Raw genomic sequence first — 23,687 nt, 5'->3', positions numbered from 1 at the left:
CAAGACACACAAAGAAGTACTTTTTGTATCAAGGATCTGACTTAGTTTTAGGGGACTAAATATTATTCCAACTTAAATAGCATATTGACAAATAGTTTTCCCCATTACATTCCTTATAAGACCATGGAAATAAAGGAAAGTATTACTGAAGAAGAACCTGCAATTGTCTCTATTGATCTTAAAGAATATTGGATGGAATGATTATTAACCTGAAATTTGTATTCACTAACTTTTGGTGATGAAATCACTTAGTGTTTGTTAAGCATTTGAAATTACAAGAAGTGTAATGGGTTGAGTTTTGATGTGGTTGCTTTTAGAAAAGAACAGATAATAGTTATAGATTTAGTATTTAGTACTTATAAAAGGACTGGGACATGTGATAAATTGAGCCCAAGAAGCAAATAAACACACACACACACACACACACACACACACACGTGATACCTTTCATGTAACATACTGGACATTATTTTTTCTCTAAGACTAACTCAACTAACATAGGTAGCATATATGATATTCATTGGCCAACCAAACAATGATTTAAGGTAAAAATGCAGGCGGTCATAAATGTGCATCCTCCAAATTTTAAAATATCTTTAATTTTATCGTATATGCTTTACTCTTGGAAGCACCGTTAAGGTTCTGAGCTCAATAACAGCAATTAAGTATGTTCTTACGACTAAAGTACTACTCTGTTACAATGGAGAGCGGCATCTGCATCCATTCAGACAATGTATGTCACAAAGACATTTATCTCATAGGACAGACTAGGGTCTGACCCTGAAGTCTGATAAAGCTTGAGCTCCCTGCTTCTGGCCTTAAACCCAGTAGTCAACTAAATGTGTTTTTTCCTGAGGTTTTCATTCTGTCCCAGTTTGGTTGGCAAATTCTTCCTCGCAGATGTGGTTTTAGAGGATGCTCACAGAGCCATCTGACAGTTTTGGGGTGAGGAGCAGGTTGTAATGTCCCTCGAAGCTGAGGGATGAACGCCGACCCCTCCGTGATGGGTTAATCAATTCAGCACCGTGCTGAGAACAGCTCCCCAGATCCTACCCTGCAATCGCGAACTGCCAGTCACCGTGTGGGTCGCACCAATAAAGCATATGTAAATCCAGTGACATCTGTCTCTGGCCAGCAAGCAGGGAGACATATGTATATATGGCTGTATAAGTATATATACTTTTATTTATTTTTGGAAAAAACAGAGAAATGATCAAAATATTTAAAATTTCTCTTGAGTGCTTAAGAGCCTGTTGGTGGGGCTTCCCTGCTGGCGCAGTGGTTGAGAGTCCGCCTGCCGATGCAGGGGACACGGGTTCGTGCCTTGGTCCGGGAAGATCCCACATGCCGCGGAGCGGCTGGGCGCGTGAGCCATGGCCGCTGAGCCTGCGCGTCCGGAGCCTGGGCTCCGCAACGGGAGAGGCCACAACAGTGAGAGGCCCGCGTACCGCAAAAAAAAAAAAAAAAAAGAGCCTGTTGGTGTTCGCTCCATGGTACTGGGCTGGGGTAGGGGGCTAAGAAGGAGCAGTTTAAAACTTTTTCTTTTTTGGTCTCAGTAAAGGAGGGATGCCCACTGATTAATCTGAAGCTGAAGTGTTGTGACAGCAGATTTGGTTTTTAATAATATCATGAGACCGACTTAAAGAACTGTGAGCGTGTATGCAAGAGGGAAAGTAAGGAAGAGAAAAATGGTGTTAGTATTTGGGGGAGTAACATGATTTTCTTTTTTCTGGAAGGGGATCCCCTCAAAAATCCTCTGTAAGTTTTGCAACAGATGGCCAGCTGATTATGAGTTGTTCTCGAATAAAGAGTTTATTCCTGTTGGCAACGTGAGGCTCCTCAGACCTCAACTTCAGTATTCCATGAGTACCAATGCTTAACCACTCAGCAAAAGAATAATAAATGATAAATGAGACTAATTTGATAGCTACTCCCCACCCCTGCAAATGTCTTTCTTTCTCCACTTTCAGGAATCAGAGATCAACAATGTCTACTTGCCCCCTTTCATTCAAGCAAGATTTACCAAGAGAAAAGCTTTTCAAAAGAAGACCTATGAATTTCTCTCTTTTCTCTCTCCTTATTCCAACCCCCGTGGTTGTACCCAGCTCTTTCTGCAGTAGTGCATAATGATCGAAACCTGACTCAACTAAAGTGCAAAGAATGTGTTCTTGGGCAAAAGAGAGGAAAACGGTCACTTGTATGGTCAGAGATGCTCTGAGGAATCTTAGCATTTTCATCAGCTCCCTCATATTTTCAGAGTTTTATAACTTGGTAGTAAAATGATTCATAGATTCTGTAACATATTTAAAGAAGGTGGAAAATCTCTTAGGCATTCAGTGGCTGGAATATACGTTGATATTAGAAAAATTTTTGGTAAATCAGGATACAGCCAATCTTTAACATTTTATGCTTTGAGAGAGCTGAGAAAAAAGAGAAAAATAACAGAGTAAATAAAAACTCATTGAATGTGGATTTTTTAAAGCACTGATAAATAGACATTATGGGCATAGATACAGACAGATGTAACATGGTGATTACGTGACTTTAGTTTTTATCTGACATTCCTAGAAAATGAGTTTGTGTGTGTATAAATATACATATATATTTTATGCATTCTACCTGTATTATCAGGCATGGACTGTAGATTTAAAATATGCTCATTTTTTTTGAAACATGATGACTGCACAATGTACTATGATCTAAAATAGGTGCTTTTTCAAATCTACAAAAGGATTGAAGGCTGAGGGAGAATAGAGGGTAAAAGGATTCTTTGTTCATAGATTAGGTGTGAATCTTCTAAGGCCACCAGAGCATTTGTGAACCAAAGACAAGGAATCTGAAGGACTTCAAACTTTTCAAATTTCCTGACTTAAATAGCCAGAGGAGCTAGGAATGGAAGAATCCGCCTCTACGCTGTAATAATTCTACTGAATTTTTGAAGCCTGACCAAGAGTTGTAATTTTAGTAAGTTTGGAATATAGTCTTTTTAGTAGTGATGAAGATTAGATATTAAACCGATTGCAGAAAAGTAAGAACAGTGATTGAAAGCCTGGGTAATATTCTTTCTCTATATTCTTTCAAGAATGAGTTTATTAAAAAAAACCTGCCTGAGGTCACTGGCAGTGGAAAAGTGGGGTGAATGTGGTAGATTATACTGGGGCTCTGCCCAGACATTTCTGTATCCTTTTTACCAGTCTTGAATCTGCTCCTCTGTCATTGTGCTTTTTTCTCAACAGTCCATGACTCTTTCAGAGCTCTGCCCTTGGGCTATTGGATGTCTTTACCTGTGCGTAGAATTTATACTCCTTGGGGGCTGTACCAGCAAATGACAGGTGCAGGAGTAGGAAAGCCCCAATTGCTTGTCTCAAATGGGGACCACTCTGAGCTGTGACTCACCCTTTAGAGCTCTTCAGCAGGATCAGGCTGATGCCACCCTCTCTGGACTCTGCCGGATTGCTCCTGGCTGGGCTTCCTCCTTTCTCTTACCAGGTTTCCCACATCCTAAATCAACCCCTTGCACATGAATCCTCATCTCAACGTGAGCTTCTGGAAACCAGACCTGAGACTGTGAAGGAACAAAGGGAAAGACATGAACTGATTTACAAGGTCACACGATTTCTTCGAGCATATTTGTTTTGCACTTTCACCTACATTAAATCATCGTGTGCCCACAAGAGTGGAGATCATTTCTAAAGGAAATCACAATTCAGTGGCTCTGCTTCCTATCCATGGATGTCCCCAGGAATGTTACATCTCATTGTTAATCAATATAGTGGAGACTTTGGACTATTTTAGTAACAAAAAACAGAAATATTGCTTAAAAAAAGAATACTTACATATATCTGCCCACGTATCTGAAAACTCAAGCAGTAGTGTTTCAGGCACAGTGAAATCCAGGTACCAAACATCATCAATGAAGTCTTTCTCAATTCCTGGTTCTGTTTCTCTTCATGTTGGCTTAATTCTTAGGAAGGTTCTCCCTTATGGTGACAAGGATGGCATCATGCAAGCTTAGCACCTTCTGAAAAAACAGCTCATCTTTCCCAACTGTTCTAACAAAGGGACCAGAGCCAATTCTCTTTGAAACTTATGTCACTGGTCCATTCCTGAGTCAGTAATTGTGGCCTGGAAAATGGAATGCTCCAGTTGGTTAATTTGAATCACATGCTCATTTCTAGAGCCTGGAGGTTGGTAGGGAATGAGGTCAGCTCATCCAATCACATGGCAGAGGAGCTGGGAAAGGGATAGTTCCCTGAAAGAAGGCCAGGGGCTGACTTACAGGGGGTGCTGGATGTTGGCCTGGCTAAAACAAATAGATGTCTCCTACAAGACTGCAGGATATGATGGGCTTTAGAGTCTGTTTTTTAAAAAAGACGTCAATGAAATGTGCCTTACCTTACATCACAGGATCAAATTCAATCCCTTGAACGCACTTTAAAAACTATAAATGATCTTACAAAGGTGAGGTAAGATTATAAGTTATTATCAGGTCTATGACTGAGGGACTATGTAAGGAGACATTATAAAGAGCAAATCATACCCAATTTTCTTTATCTTACTAGATATTGACTCCAATATACTTTTTTTTTTTTTTTGCGGTACGCGGGCCTATCACTGTTGTGGCCTCTCCCGTTGCTGAGCACAGGCTCCGGACGCGCAGACTCAGTGGCCATGGCTCACGGGCCCAGCCGCTCCGCGGCATGTGGGATCTTCCTGGATCGGGGCACGAACCCGTGTCCCCTGCATCGGCAGGCGGACTCTCAACCACTGTGTCACCAGGGAAGCCCCCAATATACTTTTGAAGTAGTTTGGTGAATATTTCTTTGAGGCTTGCAAAAGGTTGGACTTAGACCATATGCTGATCACCTTAGCTGGGAATTTTTATAACTTCGTAGAAACTTGGTTGTATTACATAGTTACCTGTCCCTGCCATCCCAGCCAAGAAATGACATATTTTGAGAACTTTCAGACTTTACAAAAAGTCACTAAAGGGTTAATGGCAGAGCCAGTACCTTAACTCTCACCTACTCTCTTTGATAAGAGTTTAACTTTTCAGCAGATTATCTACGAAGTGGATAATTTCCTGGGAGATAATGAGAGTAGACACAGTTACTCTGAGAACTGCTCTTACCCACGTCTACTTACACTTTAATGGGGGGTCTTCTCTTTGTAAGGAGCACCACTTTATCAGAGAACATGGGGGATTTAATTATCAGGTTAAACAATAAACTCTTTAGATTACTTTGATTTCCAGGGGATTTAACAATTCTATTAGTCGAGGTATAAATAAGAAAATAAAACCTCTAAATGACTGGAAAACCCTTATACAAAAGGAAAAAGATTAGAAAAGACTCAGTATCCTGGGGCCTAAGTAATATAATTAAAAGCAGCATTAAAAAAATAAGTTTTTCTTTAAAGCAGAAGAAAGCACCAAGGCAGTTTCCCCATTTCCCGGAAGCTTTCAGATCCTGAGTGCATTAATAGGGTTTGCATAATTGTTATACGTTTTTATATTTTCTAGAATCTAGAAAACATACAAGATCATTTATTCTTCTAGTATATAAAAAGCATTTTGAAAGGGCCAATGCTCTTGTTTACATTATATTTATATGTCAATCTGTAGTAAAGGCAGAAAGGATACACACACTCTCAGTGTTGTGGAAGACAATGGAGTATAATAATAGTTAACAGCTCTCATTTATTGAGGCTTATATATGCTAGACACTGTGCTAAATGTGCTATGCACATTTATCTCAGTGCAACTTTGAGAGGTGGATACTTTATGGGTTGAATCACGTCACTCAAAAATTCAAATGTTGAAGTCCTAACCTGTAGGACCTCAGAATGTGACCTTATTTGGAAATAGGGTCTTTGCAGCTGTAATTAGTTAATATGAGGTCACATTGGATCAGGGAAGGCCCTTAATCCGATATGACTGGTATCCTTATGAAAGGGGGAATTTGGGCACAGACATGCATATAGGGGGAACACCGTGTGAATATGAAGGCAGAGATCTATAAGCCAAGGAATGCCAAAGCTTATCAGCAAACCAGCAGAAACTAGGAGAGGGGCCTGGAACTGATTCTCCCTCACAACCCGCAGAAGGAACCAACCCTGCCAACACCTGGATTTCAAATTTGTAGCCTGAATTGTGAGACAATAAATTTCTGTTGTTAAGCCGTCTAGTTTGTGGTATGTTGTTATAGCAGTCGTAGCAAACTAATACAGTACTATTATGGTCCCCATTTTATAGATGAAGATTCTGAGATAAGTTATCAGAGAGAAAAACTTGCCCAACGTCAAACAGCCAGTGACGGGGGAGGGCTGGAGCTGGATTCAGGTCACTCCAACACTGTGTTTTCAAACTCCTGCAGTGTTTTCCAAAAACTGACCCGAGGACCACTTGCGTAAGAATCATTTGGGATACTTGCTAAAAGCGCAGATTCAGGGTCTTACCTCAGACCCGCTGAGTATGAAACTGGGGAAATGGGACAAGAAACTGAGCTATAAATGACTTAATACTTATTTTCCTTCTGAAATCAGAGGCCCTTAACCTCCTCACTATGATCTATTGGACTTGGAGTAATTCAAGTACTAAATAACTAAAGGATATTCATTTGTTTATCAAATAGATGTTGGGAAAATTTTACTCTGGACTTAAGATTCAACTTTTTTTTTTTTAAATAAGGACTATATGATGTTTCCTGTCTTACTTACCAGGTTCAAAGTAAATCCCTTGAAAATGAAAGTTAAAAAATTATAAAGGGTTGTAGAAAGGCAAGGTAGTATTGTAAGGTATTCAGGGCTTTTGATTGAGGGACTAGGGAGAAAGATATTACTTCAAGGCAAATCCTACCCATTTCCCTTGAAAAAGTAAACGCTATGTTATGAGTGGTTATACTCTGTAAAGATTTGCTTCTTTTCTGCCACAACCAGTGCTCTGCCTCACGGTGCGGTGGGGAATTCCCCTTCTCTGTTGCGCACGATCAGGCACTGTGCTTGTAAGCAAGCTTTGCTCATACCTTCTAAGCTTAAGGTGAAACTGGAAAAGCAGAGGGTCTTTTTCTTTACTATGTTTTGCTTTTTTTACTCCCTCAGACACAGAATAATTAATGATGACTTTTTTTTGTTTTTTTTTTTGGAGATACCTTCTCTTTGGGCAGAGAAGAATGAGTATGACCAATGCATTGCATCACTACTCCTTGATGTGGACTCTGCCTTTAAAAGTGTTTTAAAAAAAATTTATACAATTTTTAAAGGTTACTTGCCATTTACAGTTATTACAAAATGTTGGCTGCATTCCCCGTGTTGTATAATGTGTCCATGAGCCTACCTTACACACCCAGTAGTTTGTACCTCCCCCGCCCCCCATGTTGCTCCTCCCCGCTTCCCACTGGTAACCACTAGTCTGTTCTCTGTATCTGTGGGAGTCTGCCTTATCACTGCAGGCATTGCCAACTGTCAGGTGCAGTTACATTATTGTTCTAGTTATAGAGTCTCAGGATCTTTTTTTTTACCCAAATTCACTGAAATATGCAGGATAGCTGTACCAGTCACTTACAGCTTAACAAAATATCCCAAAATTTAGTGACTTAAAGCAATGATTTGTTATTTCTCCCGTTTCTAAGGGTTGACTGGGCAGGTCCTCCACTGGTCTGATGTGGGCTCGTTCGTGCAGGAGCATTCAGCTGGAGGTCTGTGGGGCTCCAAGTCCAGGATGGCCTGTTTTACACAGCTGGCAGCTGCTGGCTGTTGACTGGGGTACCTCGGTTCTCCTCCATGGGCTCTCATTCTCCGCTAGGCTCGCTTCCTCATTTGGCAATTTCAACGCAGTTTTCCAAAAAGGCAAATGCAGAAACTGCAAGGCTTTTTGAGTTTTAGGGGCTTGTGCAATGTCTTTCAGCACATTCTATTGGTTAAAGGAAGTCACAAGGCCAGTTCAAGTTCAGGAGGTTGAAAAATAGAATGCAATTTTGGATGGGAGAATCAGCAGAGGCACCCTGCAAAGGGTGCAGTGTAAGATGGGAGGAATTTCTGACCTTTAAACAATCTACCTCAATGGCAATCTGATACATTGTCATTATTCTTTAGGTAATTTGGGTCTTTTTTAACACCAAAGGCCATTCTAGAACTGTGTGAAAAGTTTACTTGTAACAACAACAACAAAAATAACAAAATACAGATCTCAAAAGAATCTACGTTTAGCAATAACTAGTGAAGTTCTTCATAGCAAGTAAAAAGGATTCACAGGTTATTGTATTGTAATGTATTGGAGGGATATGTTGCATAGTGCTTGAGTAGCATCTTTGAGCAAAGGTGAAAAATAAGTGTACTGTCTTTTGTGACTCTTTTCACACCTGATGTAGATTAGGACAGTCTTATTCAAGGTGTGGTCCATGGACCAGAAGCATCAGCATCATCTGAAAAATTGTTAGAAATGCAAATCTTCAGGCTCCACCAAGACCTACTGAATTAGAATCTCTAGGGTGGTGCCTGGGAATCTGTGTTTTAACAAGGTTCCCAGGTTATTCTACGCAGGCTAAACTTTGAGAAATACCGATTTAAAGTAAGACTCCTCTTAGATAAAAGCCCTAGATTAGAGATACTTTTCTCAAATCTCCCTGCTTCTTTGTATATTTAGGGTTAATCCCATGATCTATAAGGTTGGATTCATTCAACAAAGTCATCTAGTTGGCTTCTCAAGAGGTTTGAATCAAGTAACTTATTGGGAATTATTAGTATTTTCCTCTTTTTACTATATTTAAGAAATCAATAATCAGAGATGTTATATTGTCTGTTCTGATTTGGGATTAGAGGCATCGCACAGGATTGTTCCAAGAGGACACCTTACAAACAACTGGGTGTACTGAATTTTGTGAGCATATGTAGAGCTTATCTTGCTCGAAGGCAAAACAAATATAACCTGGCAAAACCCCACAAAACAGCATTATGCTTTTGAAGGGAACTTCACAGCAGACAGCTGTGTGTATCCATTTTCTAAAGGGAGGGATTTAGGCTTACTCACAAAAATAAACATAGTATTATTATCCAGAGTCTGTGTTTTTTCTCTTAAGTAATGAAGAATTCGCTTATTAAAGTAAGAGAGACTCATGACAGCCAATAATGTAAAAAGAGATGATTATAAAAAGCATTAATGGTAATAGCTAATTTTATCAGAAAGTTCTTGAAAGGATTTTTGTTCATCAGCGACGAGTGTTCCTATTTTAGACGAAGCAATTTTCTAAGATTTATACTTAGTTTCCCCCAAATCATTACAAGTTCCTGTGATGTTCATTATGAATTTCAGCCCCAACCCTACCATGAGCTCATTATTTTTCACTGATCATCCAACCATTGCAGGCTGCCTCTACTCAAACTTGGAATCATTGAGAATTCCATCAGGTAGCTCTCATTCAGCAACCTAGTAGAGTGTAAAGATAATTTCTGATTGTGACAAAGCAGAGGGCTGAAATGATAAATTCTGTGGTAAACTGAAAAATCTTGCCTCAAGATTCTGCAGCTTCTCTTATCAAGAGGTGAAGTGGATTTCCCCTCCCCTTCATCCTGGGCTGGCTTTGTGACTTGCTTTGACCAATAGAACATGGCAGAAGTGACACTGTGAGAGTTCTGAGGCCTAAATCTCAAGGGATCTTGCAGCTGCCTCCTTGTTCTCTCAGAATATGGCCCTGAGACCACCAGATAGGGAAGCAGTTCTATCTGGTTGGAGGATGAGGGACCACAGGGTGGAGAAGTAACACACCCTAGTAGACAGCCACGCTAACTGACAGACATCTGAATGAGTCATCTTGAACCTTCTAACCCAGCCAGCCTTTCAGCTGAGTACAGATGATGAAAGAGGCAAAACATCAGAAGAACTTTCAGTATGAAAATACTGTGAGATGCACTGTGAAAAATAATACATTATTACTACTTTAAGCCACACAGTTTTGGGATGGTTTGTTATGCAGCAGTAGGTGACTGAGACATAATCTTTGCTGCTCCTATCACTTTTCTACCCAAACATATCTAGGAGCAGGCAAAAATATTTGCTTTTTCTTCTCTGTTAGATACCTTGGGAAACTGACATTTCTTCACCTTTCACAGAGTTCTGATTTTCTTTTCATTTCTCACCCACTTTTCCCAGGAGCATTGCCCCAGTCTTCCCTGAATGGTTTATCCCGGAGACTCTTCTCAAGTCCCACTGCCACTGTATGTCTTAGCATTAGATTCTCTTTGGATTTCAGTTTCAACAGGAATCTGGACAAGAATTGCAATGGCCCTGGTTGAACTGATTTATGGTGAATTGTTCTCTCTGTGGACAACTATTTCTCCCTCATCCAGTTCTGTTGAGTTTTTCCCTTGTCACTCTATGCTGATGCTGGTGAGATCTAGCCCCCTTCCTGGAAGATAATGGAGGAAAGACTGACTGTAAAATTTTCAAATACCTTTGTCCCTGAATGATTTCATTTCAAATGACCAAATGGTAAAGAAGGAAGACTCATGCTATTAAGAAAATGTATGCTATACAGCCCAGGGGAGAGACACTGACCCAGTGTAGATATCAATGCATTTTTCAAACCTGCCTGTAAAAATTTGTTTTAAATGTGGAAAATTTCACTTTTCTACTCACATTTTTCTCTCTCACCAGGCATTAGAGCACTGATCTTGTGTTTACGTTTTCAACACTAAAATTTCTGTGGAAATTACAAGCAGGCAAAAAAGAAGAAAGAACAGGACAAAAGGAGCATGTTTTATTTGTTGAGGCCCTAAAGCTCATCTTGTCTTTCAAAAGAAAAACAGAAATACCATCAATATCACAGTAGCTCATTGGAGGTAATTTGGGTTATTTCATCTCATCACTCCACTTTCCCATGATGAAACCAGTATATTCTTTATGTTTCACTTAATTTTTAAACATCTGAAATGTTAGAAAGTTGGAATTAAGAGAGAGGCTAGAGATCACCTCTCTCGGAAGCCAATTTTTGTGGATGAGAAAGCAGGAACCCTGGGAAGTTAGCTAGCTTGCTTGGGCAGTAGGATTTCTGCCACCAGAGTTTGGGATTCTGGTCCACCTCTGTGGTCTGACTGCAGCTAAATTCAACTGGGATCTTGGCTGGGGCTTCAACATCCAAGATGGCCTCTTCTTCTCCAGGACCCCCACCAATGTGGCATCTCTGATTCAGTAGTCTAGCCCAAGGTTCTTTGCACCATAGTGGCTGGCTTCCAAGAAAAAAGCATTCTAAGAGGTCAACCCCCAATATGCAAGCATTTATTGAATCTCTCCTTGCATCATCCTTGCTAATTTCCCATTGACCAAAGCAAGTCATATGGCTAAGGCTTGAGGTGATGTGGCAATGACTTACTACACAAGCACTTGAACACCAGTGGGTAAAGATCCTTGGGGGCCACCAGTGTAGCGGTCTACTGCACATACTCTGTTTCTTCTTTTTCCATAGAACCTATCACCATTGAACGTGCTCTATACTTTACTCCTTTATTTTGTCTGATGTCCATTGTCTGACCTTCTTTATTAGAATGTTAGTTTCATGAGTACATGGAACTTTGTTTTGTTGAGTGTTTTGAATGAAGGCATGTTTGAAAAGGTAAGATTGATGTAAAATAAGGAAGAAAAAATTTCACTCACAATGTAATAGAACTTTTTCTATATTTAATACCTGAAAAAATATTTAAAAAGCAGTGGGCTAAGTACTGGGATAATCCTCCCTCTTGTTAAATGTGGAAATCATATACCCTTCATCCATCTAGTGTTTCTCTGTCCCAGAAACCAGAGAAACGGTGGAAAATAAGATGGACACAGTGCCTGCCCTCAAGGGGCTTTTTGTACTAAGGGCAAAGGCAGAGGAAAACAAGTGAATGGACCAAATTAGTATGCATTAACATAAATGTTACAAAGTAAACAAAGAAAAGGCTGAGAATAATGCAGGGAGGTGCCTACCTTACATAGCATGGTCAGGGCAAACTTGTCTGACAGAATGATGCTTAAACTGAGATCTAAAGAGTAGGATTAAATCCGATACACAAAGAGTGGAGGAGAAGAGTTCTCAGCAGAGGGAAAAGCCTGAGTGAAGACCATGGGGCAGGAAAAAACGTGGGATTGTTAGCGTGGTGATCAAGTGTGCTGGCTTTAGAGTCAGAGCTCATATCCTGCCTCTGTCGCTCACTAGCCGTGTAACCCTGGTGGTGAGTTTCTTAACCTCTTTGTGCCTGGGTTCGCTTATCTGTAAAATAGGGTACTCCATGAAGTTGAGAACAGGCAGAGGTTATATCCCACATGGGACTTTGTAGGCAACAGCAAGGGATGTGGGGAATCTCCCCATCCCCAAAGTATATGGGAAGCCATGCAAGGGCTTTTAGAAGGCGAAGAATATTATTTGCTTTATATTTTAGAAGGTTATTTTTTGTGGCTGCATACAAAGGAATAGGGGGAGGCAACTATGGAGCAGGCAGACCAGGCGGGAAGGAGTCCGGGTAAGGGAAGCTGACATACGACTGACAGCATTTGGCCAATAGCTGAATGGGTAAAAGTGGGAAAGAAATGCATCCAAAACAACCCTTAGGTTTTGGGCTTTAACAACTGGATGAGTTACGGTGACATTTACTGAGGTGACATTGACCTGACTTGAGGATCATGGGACCAGGTAGGCGGGGTCTGGGCCCTCCAGGACATCTCAGGCTTAGACCCTACGCCTAAGGTTTCACTCTTAGAGTCTAGTAAGGCCTCCAGCCATCTTTTGTAGACATGAGAAATGGTATTTAAATGCTGCCCTTAATGGCGCTGTCATTGTTTAAGGGCTCTATAGATGATAACTCTTCCAAAGGTCAGAACAGTCCTCTGAGGTAGGTACTACTATCTTTACCATTTTACAGACAAGGAAAGAATGTAGCAATAAAATAGGGGAACACAAATTAAAATCCAGGGAGTCTAGCTCCAAGTCTGCTCCCCATAACTGATAAATTACCAATGTAGGTTTTGATACTATGTAAAGTATGGGGAGAAGTTTTGGCTTTTTTATTAGTGAACTTTAAATATAACATGTATACAAGAAGGTATAAAAGTCATAAGTGTGTAGCTGGGTGAGTTATCGAAGTGGACATGCCCGTGAACACCACTCCGGTCAAGCAGGGGCATAGTATTGGCCCCCAGAAGCCCATCTCATGCTCCTTCCCAATCACTACCCTCCTCCCCAAAGGAATCACTCTCCTGACTTCTAACACTATAGCTAAATTATGCCTGTGTTTGAGTTAATATAAATGGAATTATAAGATTTGCCTTTTTAAGGACAAAAATATGCCATTTTGGAACACTATGGTCATCCACTGGGAATTGGAACACCTTAGTGGAAATTGCCTCTAAATGCCGAGGAGAAAGCCCTCTGTCCATGCAGTGTACTGTAGGGCCTGGTTTGGGATAAACTCCCCTGGAGTCTACCAGTGACAGGTGGTGCAGTCTGTCTGGAGAGAAAGGAAAATTATGTAAAAAGGAAATTCAAAGGAGACATCTCATGCATGTGTGAATAAAATTGGGGAAGAAAATGCAAAATGGAATTAATAATGTGGGGAAATGGGAGGTCAATTCACTGTTAAGGGCAAATCATAATGGGCAAATGCAAGGTAGGACATTTATGGAAAAATCATTTGTTGAGTTGGGATGTTTGGGGCGAGGGACCATTTGAAGTGGTCCCCCATTTTATCCATTTTGAAAAACCACAAGGGTAAGCTCTTAAAGGCCAATAATCTGGACTAGAAACTATATCATATAGTATGGTTTATGTGATGCAGTAAAAAAAGATTAAGGGCTAATACAAGCATGCAACTGTCAGTTAATCACAAGTTGCATGAGTGATGAAAGGGACTTTGTATCCAATGCCTGCAGTTTATAGAAGCCCAGACTAGTTATGGGGATGGAGGCACAGTTAACTGGCCCACACCCTGGAAGAGGCAAGCTAGGGCCAGAGCCTGGGTTTTGTGGACGTTCAGGTCTTCACACTGTATTGGACTGTTCTCTTCATGAGGTCAAGGTGTGTAAGAGAAGGTTGTGGTCTGAGATCTTAAAAAGGGGAGCTAGAATCATATTCAAGGGTCATTTTGCAAACTCTTTATTCTCCCTTCATGAAAGACCAAGGGGCACTCATAGTGGAACCTGTTTTCTGTGGGTTTGGGGGTGGGATGCACCAGGAACATAAATTATTCTTTCCTCTCCCTGGATGCTCTTCTCCCATTTCTTCGAAAGCTGGCTTCGTCTCATCCTTCAGCCTCAGTTCCTAAGAGCTGTATCTAATTAGTTTCTATTTAGCACTCAAAGGATTTTCATCTCAACACTTATTACTACAATAATTAATTAAATATTTAATTAAATTTTTATTTTTTAATTTTTAAAATTAAATTAAATTTTTAATTTTATATGGGAGTATAGTTGATTTGCAATGTTGTGTTAGTTTCAGGTGTACAGCAAAGTGATTCAGTTATACATATAAAAATTTTTTTAACCTTTTGAGCTCCACCCACTTCTCCTATTTATTTATTTATTTAACTGATTGCTTTGTTGATAAATCTCTTTGTCTACTTCCCCAACTGTAATATAAACTCCACCTCATCAGGAGCTGGTCTGTCTAGTTCACAGCAGTAATCCCAGCACTGGCACAGTGCTTCACCCATTGTGGGTGCTAAATTAAGATTCCCTGACTAAACGAAGGGTTGAGTGATCACAACGTGTCCCCGAATGGCAGGCTCCCGTAAAGGCAATCGCTGGTGATATAAGTTATCCCATATCTTTGGGCTTTTGGAAGCCATGTTTCTGTGGGCAGACTTGAGTATTCTTGGACGTTTAACTCTCTGTCCATGGCCCCTAAGCTTGGAAAATGAGAGAAGCTGCAGGATGTGAACCTTCTCGACTCGAAGTCTGTCTAGTACAAGAGGTGCTGGTTCTACCCATGTGTTTAACATCCTGGATGGGCTCACACTGGGGAAATTAGGCATGTTTTTAGTGGGATTTTTTTTCTATTTCCTGAATTATCCCAGTGGATCTGGGATACTTCTGGAGCTCCCACACTTACCTAAGTGTGTCCTGGAAATTCTGGGGATGTATGCAACTCTTTGGGACCCTTCAAGCTGGAGTCAGTCCGTGACTGGACCCTCTATGGCATATCAGGATATCATCAAGCCCAGGGAACACTGTTTCTCCCCACCTCCAGCCTAATGCGTGGAGAGTGGACGCAGACTCATTTTAAGGTGGCTACACACATGACCATGATGACCGTGATTTCTGAGGCTTGGGAGGCCACAGGATCATGGGACAAATGATACAAACAGCAATTAATCCCACAGGAGTCAGACCGCCTGGGTCAAACTCTGTCTCACTTAGTGGCAGTGTGACTTTGGAAGAGTGACTTGTCCTATCCGAGTAATTGCCTACCAATGTTGGTGCCTGAATTTTTACCTTGGGGGCTAAACTTCATGCCCATAAAAGTCCCTTTCTCCTCGAACTTCTGAGACCAAGAGGATTTCCCCTGATCAGACACCTGGCAAATGGTATACATGGATAGTCTCCTTACCTGGAAAATCCCATGTTCAGGATCAGTATTATTTATAACCAGTGGGGAAGCAATACTGCTTCCTAGTGGAAGATATGTGGCGTAAGATACACTGTTAGGGGACATGCTTAAATCAAGATGACCCAGATCTCTAGCAGGGCAGCAGGTGCACAGGAAAGCAGGATTAGGCTAGCATAGGAGCAAAGGTATGGCTTTTCATTTTTTGTTATTTTCTTAGCTTAATCCACTGAGTTCTTTTTCCTCAAGTGAATATGACAATACATATTGCCAGAATAGTGCAAATGTAACTGAGACGATAAGGTGGAGTAGTTATTTTCATATTAGGCAAATACTTTTAATTTAAGTAGCAAGTATCTCTCATGAATATATTTGAATGTGAACAAAGCAGTAACTAAAATACCTTTAAAGTAAGGATGATGCCACTCTTTTCCATCTATTTTCATTATTTTACTTCCATCTAATATTTGTGCCTTTAAAAAACGTTTGTTTCACAAGCTTTTCAATCAACTGCATAGTTAAGGAGGAAGTTCAAAATTAACACCTTTAAAATTGGGATCATGATTTATCTCTTGGCTTGTTTACCCAGTTAAAAGTCAAAGTTAACTGCAAATTGAATGATCCATATCATCAAATACCAGTTAATTGTCTCTTGGGTGACGTAGCATAAGGGGCATGAGATAGACACAGATGAATTTGTTCTTAGGCTGCCTAACGTTTTTGCATACTGCATTATACCTTATGTAGATTTTGCATATGTCCTTCAGCTAAGTCTAAACATAAGCTTGGTATTTGATTTATTCCTACATTGGACTGATTATTTATGTTAGACTACCTAGTGAGCTGTGAATCAACTTTTAGTAGTTTGGATTCTGTTGGCTTCTGTTGTAAATCTTGATGAAGTGTTTCATAAGCCTGACATTCTCAGTTTTTATTTTAATTAATTAATTTTATTTTATTTTATTTTTGGCTGCATTGGGTCTTCATTGCTGCATGTGGGATTTTCTCTGGTTGCAGCGAACGGGGGCTACTCTTAGTTGTGGTGCGCAGGCTTCTCATTGCGGTGGCTTCTCTTGTTGGGGGCACGGGCTCTAGGTGCGCGGGCTTCAGTAGTTGTGGCACGTGGTCCTAGTTGCTCCGCGGCATGTGGGATCTTCCCGGACCAGGGCTCGAACCCGTGTCTCCTGCTTTGGCAGGTGGATTCTTAACCACTGCACCACCAGGGAAGCCCCCCATTCTCAGGTTTTTATCAAGATTTCTGCCCAACGTTGTTTTTTTTTATTCTTGGAAAAACTATTTTTAAATTGAGGTATAATTTATACACAACTATATGCACACATCTTAAGTACTGTGGTAGGCAGAATAATGGACTTCCAGAGATGTCCACATTCTCATCCCTGAAAACTGAATATGTTACCATACATGACAAAAGGGGCCTTGCAGAGGTCCTTAAATTCACGTCCTTGAGATGGAAAGATTACTCTGGATTATCCATTACCATACATGACAAAAGGGGCCTTGCAGAGGTCCTTAAATTCAGGTCCTTGAGATGGAAAGATTACTCTGGATTATCCATGTGAGCACAGCGAAATCACAAGAATTCTTAAAAGTGGGAGAGGGGGGCAGAACTGGAGGTCAGAGTGATGAGATGCAAGAAAGATTCCACCCACCTCCATTGCTGGCCTTGAAGATGGAGGGAGGGAGGGGGACCATGAACCTAGGGATAGGTGTGGCACCTAGAAGCAGGAATAGGCAAAAAACATGGTTAGCCGCAAAGCCTTAGGAAAGGAACACAACCCTGCCAATACTTTGATTTTGGCCTAGTGAGACCTTTGTTGGACTACCGGCCTATAAAACTGTAAGAGGATAAAGTTGTGCTGTGTTAAGCCACTGCGTTTGTGATAATTTGTTATGGCAGCAATAGGAAACTAGTACCACAGCTAAAGGAATTTTTACATATGTATAAGTCTGTGTAACCACTACCTAGAACAAGATATAGGACATTTTTACCATGCTACAAAGTTCCCTCAGGCCCTTTCCCAGTCAAAATCAGCCATCAGAGGTAGCCACTATTCTTGACTTCCAACTTCATAGGTTAGATTTGCCTGTTTCTGAGCTTCTTATTAATGGAACCACTATATGCTCTTTTATGTCTGGCTTCTTTCTTTTAACGTAGTATTTGTGAGGTTCCACTATTAATACCATTTGTTTTTATTGTTATGTAGTATTCCATTGTATGGATATGTCACAATTTATTCTTTACTCTTTTTCTTTGTTTCAAGTTTTTATCTATTAATAATAATGCTCTCTGAACATTCTTGTGCAAGGCTTTTAATGGATATATGTACTTGTGTCTCTTGGAGATATATTTGGAGCAGAACTGCCAGGCCTAAGATAGGTGTATATCGAACTCTAATAAAAACTGCCAGAAGTTCTTCCAAGTGGTTGGCCTATTGCAGAATAATTTGGCAAAGATCTGAACCAGCTGCATAACCTCTCTCAGGAGGGACATGAAAACATTCTGTAGTGGGCTGCCTTTTGCTGTGGTTATTGATGAAAAGGGTGTGTTTTGTGGCACTGTACTGCACAGGGCTTGTTACCAGGTTGCTTGGAGAAGAACAAAGAGCTGGGTGAGACCGTGGCTGGAACTCTGTGCTTTAGACTTTCACCTGCCATTTCAAATACTTAACTCTGTTCAGGGTGCTTGTCAGAATTCAAAGTTGATGTTATGAAACCTAATGTAGCACTAATAATGTGTTGATCACTATTTGGAAAAAGATTGGACTGCAGATGTTAAAAAGACCAAAGGAAGAGGAGAAAAAAGATGGAAAACATTGGGGGTGGGAGACTGCCACGCTGTTACATGACATAGAATAAAACGGTCTGGTGACGCCCAAGTTAGGAGATGCAGGGGTCCTAACAAATTATAAGCACCAGCTTCTGGAGACACTGAGGAGACGTGTACCTGATGATCATTATGCATTGACTTTCAAAAATCTTAAAGTTCACAAATGCTCTTCCCCGAGACTTCCATCACCCTCATCTTTTGTTTTAATTGGTGACGAGATGGCAAATACAGTCGATCCTCATTATTCACAGATTCTGTGTTTGTGAGTTCACCTCTCGCTACAGTTTATCTATGACCCCAGCTCAATACTCACTGCGCTTTCATGCACATTTGCGGATATGTGCAGAGCAACAAAACAATTTGAGTCCGTGGAGATGCAAGCCACCAGCTGACATCGAACCAGCTGATGCCCTGCCTTCTGCTCTTGGGCTGTAAACAAGTGTCCTTTCTACAGTCTCTTAGGGCCATGACTTTCACACTTTTGTGCTTTTTTTGGGTGATTTTGATGTTTAAAATGGTCCCCAAGCAAGTGGTGCTGAAGTGCTATCTAGTGCTACTCAGTGCAAGAAAACTGTCATCGAGTGTCTTAAGCCAAGTGTTAGATAAGCTTACTTTGGCTATGAGTCATAGTGTTGTTGGCTGTGAGTTTGTTATTGAATCCCAATATATATTAAATAAGGTGTCAAACAGAAATACACATAAAACAAGCTTATGTATGAATTGTTTGCTGAAAATTTTGTGATCATAGGCTTGCAGGAAGCTAACCCTGTATTTCCCCTGGGGGCAATTGTTTAGTATTTGCTAATTCAGTATTCATGGTGACTTTATAGTGAATGATGAGAATCCACTATGTATAGCACATAGACCCTCAATTCCACGGATATGCCCTAGAAATTCCCAATGATGAAACATACCAAAAAAACTTCGAAACAAGAGGAAACCTAGGGCTTCCCTGGTGGCGCAGTGGTTGAGAATCTGCCTGCCAATGCAGGGGACACGGGTTCGAGCCCTGGTCTGGGAAGACCCCACATGCCGTGGAGCAGCTAGGCCCGTGAGCCACAACTACTGAGCCTGCGGGTCTGGAGCCTGTGCTCCGCAACAAGAGAGGACGCGATAGTGAGAGGCCCGCGCACCGCAATGAAGAGTGGCCCCCGCTTGCTGCAACTAGAGAAAGCCCTCGCACAGAAACGAAGACCCAACACAGCCAAAAATAAAAAAAATAAATAAATAAAGAGGAAACCTAGAGTTCTCATTGACCTACTGAAGGGATTTCTTTAAGTTTGTAGCCAAATTTCATACAAGCTCATTCTGATCTCTTTTAGGTTCTGGGCATATGGCTTCATATTTGCTCATATCTGTTTTCCTACTTAAAATAAGATTGTGGCAATGGCCACAGGTTATAGAATGTCAGTGGTGTCAAGACCCTCAAATCTATCAATACAACTCCCTCTTTTACAGATGAGAAATTTGAGGCCCAGTTAGGTGAAGAGATTGCCAAGATCTGGAATTCCATTTACTTAGCTGCCTTCTATTTAATAAATATGAATCAAGCCTCAGCTTGATGATCATAACAGCAATATATGAAATTCATGTTAAAAAATCAATATAATAAGAATAAATTCTGTATTATCAGCATCATGTAGACTTGGGTGATAAAGTGTTTCTCAGATAATTTAACACCCTATCTTTGCAAGTCCTGGTTTTAAATGATTGATAGCATCATACTACAGAGAAATCTTTTGACTAGAAGATTGCCAGATCACTTTGTCTCAGTGTGAAGGAATGCTCTGAATTTTTGAGGCATTATTTGATACAGCTTAGCTAAAGTAACATTTGGGGGAAGCCCAGTTTACCGATTTCATGAACATGGAAATGAATTCTTTTTTCACCTGTTCGGAGTGAAGCAGACTGGTGTGAGCATCTAAAAAGTTGTTTCTATTCCTGAAACTAACACGGCATTGTGAATCAACTATACTTCAACTTAAAAAAAGAAAAGGTTGTTCATTATCTTCAGAAGACAGACATTTGATCTGAGCAAAACTTTAGATTGTACAGTGTGAAGTAATTTTCAATATCTCAGTTATTCAGATGTTTATAAATAGCCAATATTTTAATTTTTATTGTACGTGTGTATATGTATATATGATAAAATTATATATGATTGTTTTTATACTGAGAGAAGTATGATGCCACAGTCTGGAGAGAAGCAACCATGCCAGAAATGTGAGGTTCTGGAATGTTTGAACTCTGCCATTATTCATGCATGAAGGTGAAGTTACCAGCTCACCCTGGCAGCATGACATAAACTCTGAGTTATTTTTCTGTGTAATCAATAGCAATTCCCCCGATCATAAAAGTTCACGATAAAAAATTGGGAAAATAAAAGGGTGAAGAAGAAAATAATTTACTCATAGTTCTACCCCTCAGAGATGAGCACTTTGGGGTTTACCCTCTGTGCGTATGTACTCACAGGCATTCGTTGTGCTTTTTGTAACAAGATGATATTATATGCTTTATTTTTGTACCATTTAAGTTTAATATATCATGTGCATATTCCCACATCATAAAATATTCTCCCCAAACTTTAAAATCCATCATGACCCAAATTTACTAAAGCAATACCCAATGTTTGGAAATGGAAGCTATTTTTTGCTCTTGTAAAATAACATCGCAATGAGTATCTGAATATTTTTTGTAAAGCTCTGATTGCTTCCTTGTGATAAATTCCCAGACCTGTAATTAGTGGGTTAAGGAGTATGGGGAGTTTTTCTAGTACTGGCATAGAATTCTCCGGACCCCTTCTAGTGGTAGGGCCTTTTGATGCGGGATGGCTAGAGGGCAAGGAGGCTGCCTTCCTTGCGGTGGTAGCTACCCAATAATCTCCAAATCTACCCCTGGGGTAGAGCCTAACACCCTGTTCTGATAGACTAGCTTTTCCTTCTAATCGATTTCATGGAGTGGGGTACTTGTGGTTAAAAATCTTGCTTTTTAAATTGAATCTGAAAATCATGAGTTTTTATGACTAAAGCAGCTATGTTAATGAAAAAATGATAACACTGTATACAAAAACTGTTTGAATATTTGAAAGGAGAAAACACATCTTGAGGCTGTTCCCCTTTTGACATTTTCTCGAAGCCAGAAAATCCAAGTCCATAGAGGAGCTGACAGTTTCTTTTTGGGATAATCTTAACAGCACTTACAAGGAGACCAGGCACACTGGCCTTAGAAGACCTTTATGAGCCCTAACTCCTCCCACCTTTAACCCAGAATATAAATAAATATTATGTAGAGAAGAGATCTGGATTTTCTTTCTTTGTGTGTGTATGTTCCAAATAAAACGCTCACACATTTCTGACAATGGTCTTGGGCTTAAAAACACAAAAATTGCCTAAAGAATAACATTGAGTAACATTTGTGGGAATTTGGCTATAATCTGGGTTGTGCTCTAGGTTCTTTATATATCAATTTTATTCGTCAAAACATTCTCCCCCCTCCCTCAGTGTTTATTTGACAAGTGAGAAGACTGATCCTCAGAGAAAAGACTTTCCTCAAATCTGAGATTATGTGAAGAGCTAGATCTGTCCAGTTCCAAGTCTATATTCACTATAGCATGCTACCTTCTCAGGGTTCTGATATGGTTTCCTGTTCCAAACCAAGTGATTTCTCTGCTTCCCTGCCACCATCTCATTTATTAATTCACTCATTTATTTAGTGCATAACTGAGCAAATGCCCTGAGTTAAGATACTAGGAATAGAAAAATGACCAGAAAGCCCTTATCTTTGAGAGGAAAACCTGGAAATGAGCAATGTCCCAATTGGGATGGGTATTAGAAAGGGTTGTGAAGTTCCAAAGCAAATTTAATCAGAGAAGTGAGAAAATGCAGAAACAAAAGAAAACAGTCAAGTAAGACAAAATAGTAATAGTTTAGCCATAAAACAAAGTCAAGGACCTTTAGTTCCTCCTCAAGGGCTATAGATAATACCCTGAGCCATATCCTTGAGTTGTTCTGCAGATGCTAAAACCCCACCAGGTGGAAAAAATTAACTGCATGATGACGACCAGGGTGTAGAATCCAGACCAGTTGGAGCCAGAACATTTATAACTGAGATTCCTGAAATACCACCTGGTTACCTCACCCCCAACCAATCAGGATGTACACGAGCTGATCACACACCCTGCAACCATCTGCCTCACCTTGCCTTAGAAGATGTGGTACGTATATGCAATGAAATATTACTTAGCCGTAGAAAAGAACAAAATAATGCATTTTGCAGCAACATGGATGGACCTAGAGATTGTCATACTGAGTGAAGTAAGTCAGACAGAGAAAGACAAACATATGATATCGCTTATATGTGGAATCTAAAAAAAAATGGTACAAATGAACTTATTTACAAAACAAAAATAGAGTCACAGATGTAGAAAACAAACTTATGATTAACGGGGGAAAAATGGGGAGAGGGATAAATTGGGAGATTGGGATTGACATGTAAAATATATAACCAACAAGGACCTACTGTATAGCACAGGGAACTCTACTCAGTACTCTGTAATGACCTATATGGGAAAAGAATCTAAAAAAGGGTGTATATATGCATATGTATAACTGATTCACTTTGCTGTACACCTGAAACTAACACAACATTGTAAATCAACTGTACCCCAATAAATTTTTTTTTTTAAAAAGTAAATGTATAAAAACTCTTCCTTGAAAGCCATTGGGGAATTTGGTCCTTTTGAGCGTGAGCTGCTCATTCTTCTTGCTTGGCCTTGCAATAAACTCTGTACTTTCCTTCATCACAACCCAGTGTCAGTAGATTCACTTTGATGCATGTTGGGTGAGCAGATCCAAGTTTGCTTTGGTAACAAGATTAATAAGACCTCAGCATTGGCAAACACATTGTTTTAAAGCCCAGTTGGAAAAGATCAGAAACAATTTTCATCCACATGGAAGAGACAAGAACACATCGCTATAGTTTAGTCCCAAGGCAATATCAACCTTCTTGCTCTCTGTCATAATATAGTCAGAAGAAATATTCCCTGCTTTGAGATCTGTGGTTGGCTGAATAATGTCCCTCTTCCCCCAGATATCCATGTCCTAATCCTCGAACCTGTGAATATGTTACATTACGTGCCAAAAGGGACTTTGTAGGTGTGATTCAGTTAAAGATTTGAGATGGGAAGATTAGACCGGATTATCTGAAGAGGTCCTATGAAATCACAAGGGTCTTGGAAGGAGGGAGGCAGGAAAGTCCGAGTCAGAGAAGGC

At 40.2% G+C, this 23,687-nt stretch overlaps 1 long non-coding RNA gene across 1 annotated transcript in view; it reads left to right on the top strand.

The window, feature by feature from the left end:
- The window catches only part of LOC111171882 (uncharacterized), a 46,989-nt gene that overhangs the window by 14,910 nt on the left and 8,392 nt on the right, over window positions 1-23,687 (top strand). The window lies entirely within an intron of this gene.

Source organism: Delphinapterus leucas, chromosome 8 (assembly GCF_059928025.1).
Source record: "Delphinapterus leucas isolate spDelLeu-1000000601 "Yukka" chromosome 8, BTC_Dleu_Yukka2, whole genome shotgun sequence".
NCBI lineage: Eukaryota > Metazoa > Chordata > Mammalia > Artiodactyla > Monodontidae > Delphinapterus > Delphinapterus leucas.
The sequence above is the reverse complement of the archived record's forward strand: the minus strand, read 5'-3'. Positions and strand labels throughout refer to the sequence as shown.